Source organism: Nicotiana sylvestris, chromosome 1 (assembly GCF_000393655.2).
Source record: "Nicotiana sylvestris chromosome 1, ASM39365v2, whole genome shotgun sequence".
In the NCBI taxonomy this organism is placed as follows: Eukaryota; Viridiplantae; Streptophyta; class Magnoliopsida; order Solanales; family Solanaceae; genus Nicotiana; species Nicotiana sylvestris.
Window position 1 is genome coordinate 154,929,353 of NC_091057.1, and position 9,617 is coordinate 154,938,969.

The following is a 9,617-nucleotide window of genomic DNA, read 5'->3' on the forward strand; positions in this document are numbered from 1 at the left end:
CTTATTTGTAGTATTCTTAAACCGTCTGTGAAACTATGACACCGGTTCTGGGTAGTCGAGACTCAAACAGTTGTATTGGATATTCATGTTCAGATAGCTTATTGTTTCTTTCTTCCGCTTATGTTAAATTCTGCTGTTTAACTGTTATTATTTCAAAATGGTTAATGAATATAAAATGGGTAAAATGGTAAATTGTGCAATTAATTGACTTGCCTAGCTCGTATTAGTAGGCGCCATCACGACTCCCAAGGGTAGGAAATCTGGATCGTGACAGCGTGTATCATATCTTAATGAATATGATTTATTTAACATTATATCTAAATGTAAAATAAAATTTTAAGTTATTGAAGATAATTCTAAATGTTGATCACGTATAACTAACTCAATAAAAAAAAACTGCTTTATAGAAGTTCTCAATTATCAGTCAATAATTTAACTTAAAAAATTAGCTTTATAATTTTATAACTTTAATTTCACAAGTTATCTTGCTTCCTTTTCAATTTCAGCTAGAACATATAACAACTTGAAAATCTAAAAATTGTTGAAGGATAGAACTTAAAATATATAAGTGCGCTACTAATAATTAATGAATTTCAAATCATCATAAAAACAAAATGCGATAAAAACTCAAAAATACATTCAAAAGTAATATTAAGAAAGTTAGTGAGAGAACTTACAATTGAAAGATGGGCCATTCACGACATATTTAGAAGACTTAGAATTATAACTGAAAGTATATATTTGGTTTTGAAGCGTTATTATTCAAGTGAAAATATTTAAATTATTCTAATATTGGCTAACTCTATAATTCTAAAAATCTGAAAAATAATTAATTTTTCAATATGAAATTATTTTAAATGGTAAAAAAATCAATCAACATTGCTTGCTCGACCAAATTGTATTTTCTCTTAAATTTAAAGGGCACATCCTTTGTTCATGATTCGTTAAAGAATCTTCAAATTAACACAATTTTGTTTGAAAAAAATCTAAATATTTCTTTTACAGATTTGAAATGAAGAGGTTGGTTATATAGTTTCTAAAAAAATGGATAATTAAGTGGTAATATAAAATCTGAAAATGACTAATATCGAGTGAATATTTTATAATATTGTGGTCTATTTGAAATATTGTAACATACAATCAGTAATTTCATATACGAAAACATAAAACGTTATTAAAAAGTGGATTACCTCTATTATTATCTAAGAATCCCATACTTTCTCTTTCTTTGATATTTTTAATTCTTTCCTTTATTTATTTTGAAATTATCTTATATAATTTATGTGTAACATTTATATAAGGTAATTTTTCAATGTTATAACCGATGTGATAATATAGTTTGAGTTTAATTATTTCAAGACTTTTGCTCACATGTAAGAGCACTTTGGCGTTTGGAATCCACGCCCCAAAAAAATATGTTACCAAAAATTTCACACATTAGATTTTATGTTTTTCCTTATAATTCTTATAGATTAAAATATTAATTGATTTCAAAATCCTAAATATTAGGACTTCCTACATTAGTTCAAATAAGGAAATAATTTAATATTCAATATTTTAGTTGACTTTAAAGTTCTATATATTAGAAAAATAATCAAATGACTAATTTATCCAATATCAACTATATTTTAAAAGGGTAAAAAAGATGAACGATATTTCGCTAAGGGCCTTCGTGCTTTTAAATATATTAGTTACTATGTACGTGTGTTGCACGTAAATCTTTAGTCAGAACTTTTATGTGAAAGAACAACTAACTAAATTTAGTAACAAATTATTTACAAGATGAAATGACCATTGTAAAGTAATTAACGTGATAAATATACAACAATCATTTAAATGCTAAAAATTAATGTTATTATATTAACAGAATACTTGAGTTCAAAATGATATCGTCTTAACCTACAAAAATGATCAATTTAGTTAAGTTAGAAAGTGTCTTATTTACAGTGTATAAACATTCATTGTGGTAGTAGCGTTTCTAATACTTCCTTATAGATGACGTTTTAGGTATATATTTCCTTTTATAACTTTGGCTTTTCCCTTTTAAAAGAGAAACGTATAGTTGTTCATCTTTGAATCACCTCTAGAAACTATTACTTTTTCACCATTGTTGTTTGACATATTTGGGAGGATTGTCTCAATTATTTATAAAGTTATGTTGAATTTAAATTATGTCGTATATAACCCGAGTAAAATTATAATTGCTTTATCGTATTCAAAGCAATAAAATATTAATTATACATATGTTCTGATTAATTAAGTCCATGATTAAAGATTTTAGAGAAATATATATTTTTAACTGCTCCCAAAAATAATAGTAGATAAATATCTTTATATATATATATGTGTGTGTGTGTATGTGTGTGTGTATCATATATATAATATACATCTTTTATATACTTTTTGGCTAGTTAATGCAATTATTTTTGGCAAAGCGATCAATTTTGTATTTAGTCCTGGATTTAAGCATTGTATACTCCATGATTATTTAATAAATTGCAAAGGATTTCTGACTTTTGTACAAACTCTCACCCAAAATGATCACCTGGCTCGTCGAATATAACAAAATAATAGTCCCAACCATGTAAGAAAAATAATTACTTGTGGCACCTATTAAGATGATTTTTTTAAAACTTATAACATAACATTGTTGAGAAGCTTGTTCGCAATTTTTTGAACATATATAAGAGTAATAACATACATAGTAATTACATGAATCACATAATTGCGTCGAGTTCACATCTTTTTACTTGAAAATATTATCGAAAATTACAAAGAAGTATATGATAATTTTGAAATTCATTCCACGTCGTTTGAGTTAAAATAGTTTTACAACTTTTAGATAAATCTCCACTATTAAAATATGTACTATCAAGAAATAATCAAGAATTATATGGATATGAAGAATAGATACATTTAAAAGAATTATATTACTCTAATGCTCTAAAAATTACATACTAATCCCTCAACAAATCAGTACTTTAAACAATACAGATATTTATTTATTTTTAAATAAATATTTATTATTTAGAACAAGGTAAATATGAAAAAGATAGATGGTTTTGAAAAAAAAAACTTAAAATCATAAATACAATATCTTCAAAACGGCGGACAAAGATAAAATCAATACCAATTATATTATCCAAACATCCTATAAGTTTTGAAAGTTTCAGTTGATTTTCAAATTCTATATTAACATTGTAATGTGTTTTTGTTTCTGTCACAAAGCCGATCCAATCATTGTGTTCCCGTTAATTTAAACTATTTCTAACCAATTGTCATATATAATACATTAATAATAATATTTTAAAGTATTTTGCTTTTTATTTGAATATAAACTGATGTAACTCTTGAATTTAAGACAATTCACGGCACATGAGCATCTAATGAAAATAAATCATTCAAAGAAAAAATTTATTAAATTTCGATGTATAGGAAACCAAATCTAATATCCATCGATTTTTGAGAAATTTGTAAAGGAATCAGTTACTCATTCTAAAGTAAAAATAAATAAATTAAAGAGCACAATCTCATCAATATTATTAGAACCACTTTATAATCATGTAAAAGAAAAATATTCATATAAATTTATTATTATATTCTTTTATCCTTTAAAATTAGATTTTATATTTTCAAAGATTATCATTTAATTATTTTTTTATTATTTACTATTTTAAAAATTAACTCAATTTATTTGAATTATATAGTAACTCAATATTTAGGAATACAAAATACAACATAAAAGATACTAAATTTAGTTTTATCTTTATATGAACTAATATAAATAAAGATTTTAAAGGGTAGAAAGTCGTTTAAAATATTATGAATGTTTTCGGAGTGTAGTACTAAATTTTTCTTTTAGTATGTGCCTTGTGATCATAAAGAATTGTAATTAGGAACAACCATTCTTTTTGAAAGAAAATTATGGATGTACTTTTCTAATTCAAGTAGGATTAACTTTGTAGGGTCGGGTATATGTATAGTTTAAATTGAAGAAGAATTTCATCATTAGGTAATTTACAATTATCCTTAAGTTATACAAATACTTAAGGACATAAAAGTTTATTAATATTTTGGGGATATTTTAGTCGTTCAACATTTAGCATAAATTATTCGCGCTTTATAATAATACTAGTTTCTATGTACATGCCTCGCACGTATAATAATAGGCACTCCTATGTTAAGATAAAGTGAATATACTTGTTATCAGATGAAAATTAATCTCATGCAATTTATGTTATTAAAAACGCTACTTTTAGCTAATCTATTTTCTTATCATTATTACTTTTTTGTTTAGTTATATCTAAAAAAAATGGACAAAGAAGACTTCCGTGCATATGAGAAGACGTGGTAACCATAAGAACGTGCTTCCTATTGTTTTTTTAAACAATATGAATGAGGAAAAACTTTTGGTCTTTAAATTTATTAACAATATTGTGTTGGCCTTGTAATTTATCTAATAAATGTGTATAATTCATACTCTCATAGTCTCGTATAATTAATTGGTCACTGTTATAAAATAAAAGCAATGCAGTAAAATGTAAACAAGAAGAGATGGAGAGAATGGAGAAGTGTTTTCTTCTTTCACTTTGGTGTATTTTCCTGTCTATTACAAGGCCTTTATATAGGCATGAAAAATGAAGAAAATATGTCATGGAATATGTCATTGAACATAGAAAATATGTCATTAACCATTTGAGAGAAAGATCATGGAGGAAGAGTAGACATCCACCATATTTTGATTTTTATCATAACACTCCCCCTTGGATGTCCATAAATAATGTGTCTCGTTAAAACCTTATTAGAAAAAAGTACACATATTTAGAAATACGCCTTTTGGTTGCCTCGTTAAAAACCTTGCAGGGAAAACCCAATGGGACAAAACCTTGTAAGGGAAAAAGAGTACAACGCGTATTAACTCCCCCTGAAATCACTTAATGTCTTGAAGACGGCGCATTCCAATCTTATATATCAGCTTTTCAAATATTGAGGTTGGTAATGCCTTAGTGAACAGATCAGCCAAATTATCACTTGAACGAACTTGTTGTACATCTATTTCACCATTCTTCTGAAGATCATGAGTGAAAAAGAATTTCGGTGAAATGTGTTTTGTTCTATCTCCTTTGATATATCCTCCTTTCAATTGAGCTATGCATGCAGCATTGTCTTCATACAATATTGTTGGAATATTCTCTTTCGAAGAAAGACCACATGTTTGCTGAATGTGTTGAGTTATAGATCTTAACCAAACGCATTCTCGACTTGCTTCGTGAATGGCTATTATCTCTGCATGATTTGAAGAAGTAGCAACCATAGTTTGTTTTGTCGAACGTCATGATATGGTTGTACCTCCACTTGTAAATAAATAGCCTATCTGAGATCGGCCTTTGTATGGATCAGACTAATATCCTGCATCTGCATAACCAATCAATGATGGCTTGGATTCATTTGAATAAAATAAACCCATATCAATGGTCCCTTGGAGGTATCTGAATATATGTTTAATACCATTCCAGTGTCTTTGTGTTGGCGAAGTACTAAATCTTGCCAATAAGCTTACTGAGAAAGCTATATCTGGTCGGGAATTATTGGCAAGATACATTAATGCCCCAATTGCACTAAGATATGGTACTTCGGCACCAAGAAGCTCTTCATCATTTTCATGAGGTCGGAATGGATCTTTCTTTATATCAAGTGATCTCACAACCATCGGGGTACTCAATGGATGTGCTTTATCCATATAGAATCGCTTTAAAATCTTTTCGGTGTATGTCGATTGATGGACAAATATTCCATCTTTCATATACTCAATTTGTAGACCAAGACAAAATTTTGTCTTTCCAAGATCTTTCATTTCAAATTCTTTCTTCAAACAGTCTACTGTTTTTGGAAGCTCCCCAGGAGTTCCAATGATATTTGAATCATCAACATACACGACGATTATAACAAATTCAGATCCAGACCTTTTTATAAAGACACAGGGACAAATTGGATCATTCTTGTACCCTTCTTTCAACAGGTATTCACTCAGGCGATTGTACCACATACGTCCTGATTGTTTCAATCCGTATAAAGATTTCTGAAGCTTTATTGAACAAGTTTCTCGAAAATTTTTATATGCTTCTGGCACTTTAAATCCCTCAGGTACTTTCATAAAAATTTCGTTGTCTAATGATCCATACAAATAGGCTGTAACAACATCCATTAGATGCATATCAAGTTTTTCTTGCACTGCCATATTTATGAGATACCTGAAGGTGATAGCATCCACTACAAGAGAATATGTCTCCATATAATCAATTCCAGGCCTTTGGGAAAACCCTTATGCCATAAGTCGTGCTTTATATCTAACGACTTCATTTTTATCATTTCGTTTTCACACAAAAACCCATTTATACCCTACTGGCTTTATGCCTTCAGGTGTTCGAACTATGGGTCCGAAGACTTCACGTTTTCCAAGTGAAGTTAACTCTGCCTGGATAGCGTCTTTCCATTTTGGCCAATCATTTCTGTCTACATTTATTGATAGATTTTGGTTCAAGATCCTCATCTTGTTGCATTATTTCAACAACAATATTATAAGCAAAAATGTTATCGATAACAATATTATTTCGGTTCCATCTTTTTCCGGTTGAGACGTAACTTATTGATATCTCTTTATTTTCATTATTTTTAGGCACCTGGACCTCCCCTAAGGTCTTATCATTTGTTACGTCTTGGGGCTCTTCTTGAGCCACTACCTCTGTGTTATGTTCACTTTCATCACTTGCTCCTTTTCTTCTTCGAGGATTTTTATCTTTAGAACCAATTGGTCTACCACGTTTCAAGCATGGCTTAGACTCATTTGCTTTAATTAATTGTTCTGTCGGGATATCAACTCGAATTGGAGTATTAGAAACTGGAATATGTGACTTAGTCACCCTTGGTAGGTTAGTGAATGCATCTGGCAATTGATTTGCAATATTTTGTAAATGAATAATCTTTTGAACCTCTTGTTCACATTGATTTGTTCGAGGATCTAAATGAGACAGTGATAATGCATTCCAATCTATCTTCTTTTTCAGCTGCTTATTTTCTCCCCCTAATGTTGGATATATTGATTCATTAAGATGGCAATCAGAAAATCTTGCCGTAAATAAATCTCCAGTCATCGGCTCTAGATATTTTATAATAGAAGGAGATTCATATCCAACATATATCCCCAACCTTCTTTGAGGACCCATCTTTGTGCGTTGTGGTGGAGCAATTGGAACATATATCGCACAACCAAAGATCCTAAGATGGGAAATATTTGGCTCCTGACCAAAAGCCAATTGCAATGGGGAGACTTTATGATAACTTGTGGGCCTTATCCGCACAAGTGCTGCTGCGTGCAAAATAGCATGACCCCATACTGAAATGGGAAGTTTTGTTCTCATAAGCATTGGTCTAGCAATTAATTGGAGGCGTTTGATCAATGATTCTGCTAGACCATTTTGTGTATGAACATGAGCAACCGGATGCTCAATTGTTATCCCAGTTGAAATACAATAATCATTAAAGGCTTGGGATGTAAACTCACCGGCATTATCAAGACGAATTGTCTTAATTGCATAATCTGGAAATTGTGCTCTTAGCTTTATTATTTGAGCTAACAATCTCGCAAATGCCATATTGCGAGTTGATAGTAAGCACACATGTGACCATCTTGTAGATGCATCTACCAAAACCATATAATATTTGAATGGTCCACATGGAGGGTGAATGGGCCCACATATATCACCCTGTATACGTTCCAGAAATGCAGGGGATTCCATCCTAACTTTAATAGTTGATGGTCTAATAATTAATTTTCCTTGAGAACACGCAGCACAAGAGAATTCCTTAAATTGAAGAATCTTCTGATTCTTCATTGCATGTCCATGTGAATTCTCAATTATTTTACGCATCATATTAGAACCAGGATGGCCCAACCGGTCATGCCAAATAATAAAATTATCTTGATTAGTAAACTTCTCGTTTACTACGGCATGTGTTTCAATCCTGCTAATACTTGTGTAGTATAAGCCGGAGGAAAGAGCAGGTAACATTTCAAGCACATATTTCTTACCGGACATTATTGTAGTAATATAAAGATATTCAATCTTTTCATCATTTGTAGTCTCAATATGATAGCCATTTTGGCGAATATCTTTGAAACTTAATAAGTTTCTTTGAGATTTACTACAATATAGTGCTTCATCAATAGCCAAATTTGTTCCTCCTGGTAGTAATAAATTGGCTCTTCCAGAACCTTCAATTAATCTTGTACTACCGGATATTGTATTAACATTCGCTTCTTTCATTACCAAATAAGAGAAATATCTCTTATCTTTTAAAATAGTGTGTGTTGTAGCACTATCCAGAAGACATATATCATCTTTATTAATCTTGAGTCGAACTGAAGACTGAGGAATTTTCATATTCTTCATAAAAAAAACAAATAATACATCATAAGAAATATGAAAGACAAGCAGGAAAAAAAACATTAAGAAATACATTAGAAATGTAGAAACTAGCAACACATGATGCATTAGGAAAATACACTCAAGAAAAATAAACTAGTTGCAAACATAAACATAACAACTTTTATAGCTTCATTCCCCAGTAAGATGATTAGTTCTTCAGTCAATATCCTCAAAGAAGTCCCCAACTTCTAAATGAGTAATATTTGTTAGGCCTTCAAAATCATCATCTTTATATGCAAGATGTGCCTTAGAATCATATTTATTTGAGGGACCTGCTTCATCATCATTATTTTGAAAGGTCAAGTGTGCCTCCACATTATTTTCTTTTTTCTTGAGGGAGGCTTGATAAAGTTTGACAAAATATTCTGGCGTACGACAAATGCGTGCCCAATGACCTCTCATACCACATCGGTGACACATACTAGCTTTACCTTTTGAATGATTAATTTGAGAACCCTTATTGTTCTCCAATTTATTTCCACCATAATGACGATAATTGTTTCGCCCCTGCCACGTCCACGTTTACGACCACGGTAATTATTTTGTTTTCTTTCAAACTTATCATATGTTGCTACAACATTCACTTCCGGAAATGGAGCTGACCCAGTGAGACGGGCTTCATGATTTTTCATTAATAGAGTATTATTCTGCTCAGCCATAAGTAGGCATGTGATTAACTCAGAATATTTCTTAAAACCTTTTTCACGGTATTGTTGTTGTAGCACCACATTTGAAGCGTGAAAAGTAGAAAATGTTTTTTCCAATAAGTCTTCATCTGTGATAGTGTCTCCACATAATTTTAATAGAGAACTTACTTTAAAGATAGCAGAATTATACTCACTTACGGTTTTAAAGTCTTGCAACCTTAAATGTATCCACTCATACCGAGCTTTCGGTAATACCGTAAGTTTTAGGTGGTCATATCGATCCTTCAAATTAATCCATAATTCAAGTGGATCTTTTACGGTTAAATATTCAGTTTTTAACCCTTCATGTAGATGATGACGAAGGAAAATCATGGCCTTCGCTTTATCCTGATTTGATGCTTCATTTCCTTGTATAATAGTATTTCCAAGACCTTTAGCGTCAAGGTGAATTTCAGCATCAAGAACCCATGATAAATAGTTCCTC